Here is a 1,500-nt window from a genome sequence, read left to right on the forward strand (position 1 = left end):
CACTGTTTAATTCCATGTACAAACAATGAACTGGCAAGTATCTAGTTTCAAATTAGATCCTTGGAATATGGCAAAAGAGAGGCTGGTTATCTTTGCCTTAAACATAATTTTTAAAAGCACATTTTGTTTGAAGGGAAGAAGAAAACTGGACATTCTCAATGCTCCAATTTGAAGTGATACTTGCCTCTTAGTTTCTTTTTTTTTTCATTTTATTTATTTTTTCAGTGTAACAGTATTCATTCTTTTTGCACAACACCCAGTGCTCCATGCAAAACGTGCCCTCCCCATTACCCACCACCTGTTCCCCCAACCTCCCACCCCTGACCCTTCAAAACCCTCAGGTTGCCCCAACCTCCCACCCCTGACCCTTCAAAACCCTCAGGTTGTTTTTCAGAGTACATAGTCTCTTATGGTTGACTCTTAATCTCACAAAACAAACTGGGGGTTGCTGGGGGGAGGTGGGATTGGGAGAGGGGGAGCGGGCCTCTTAGTTTCTTGAAAAAGAAGTTTTGAAAGTTATATACATAAGTTTCATTTAAATTATGCAGCAATCTTTTATTATTGTTGTCCCAGATTTTGTGTAATGAAGACCTCTGTCACCAAATCAAGCACAATATTTCAAGACTGTAAGAATGATAATCACTAGCAAAAGGATAACAGCAACCAAAGCCATGATGGCTTTTATTTTGCATCCATGCCACCACATTTGCCTTCAAAGTTGTTTGGATCTGTTGCTAAAAGCAGTTGCGTTATCCGATAAGCTTTCTGATTTGTCCTGTAGTTCATCTATTTTCTCCACTCTTTCAATTACCTTTGTAATATTTTCTTGCATGACATAAATAACTTCATCCACCTGATTCTGGACATGCTTAATTTTATCATTTCTAGGTCCAAATCTTGGTCCAGATGGTCCCCTTAGAAAAAAGTCTTCTTTGTCATCTGAATCATCTTCCAGAAGATTTCTCCTTTCACTTTTCACAGAACCAGTGACATCATCATCATTGAGGTGGCACTTGAACTTGGGAAGCATACTTATTTTTTTATTTCTTTTCAGCGTAACAGTAGTCATTGTTTTTGCACCACACCCAGTGCTCCATGAGCCATACTTTTTACTCAAGAAGCACTCTTCTTTTTCCCAGCAGAATAAGTATTCACCACCTGAGTCTCCCGGAGAGCTCCGGGCTGCTCTCTGGGCGGGCAGCGCTGGCAGGGCGGGGGGCAGAGTGGGAGGCGCAGGAAGAAAGCGGGGAGGGGGAGACAGTGGGCACCGACTCGCCTCGGCCACCCTGCGGCAGCAGCGCCCCCGCAATTTCATTTACTTTCTATGTGCATTTTCTCAGAAGCAGGTTTTTTTTTTTAATTTTCATCATAACAGTATTCATTGTTTGTGCACCACACCCAGTGCTCCATGCAATACGTGCCCTCCCTATTACCCACCACCAGGTTCCCCAGCCTCCCACCCCCCGCCCCTTCAAAACCCTCAGGTTATTTTTCAGAGTC

General features: G+C 43.1%; 1 pseudogene; it reads right to left on the minus strand.

The window, feature by feature from the left end:
- Positions 1–540: 540 nt before the first annotated feature.
- On the minus strand, positions 541–1,277 carry LOC123935074 (annotated as a pseudogene).
- Positions 1,278–1,500: the final 223 nt, after the last annotated feature.

The sequence above is a fragment of the Meles meles genome, chromosome X (genome assembly GCF_922984935.1).
Source record: "Meles meles chromosome X, mMelMel3.1 paternal haplotype, whole genome shotgun sequence".
Taxonomy (NCBI): Eukaryota; Metazoa; Chordata; class Mammalia; order Carnivora; family Mustelidae; genus Meles; species Meles meles.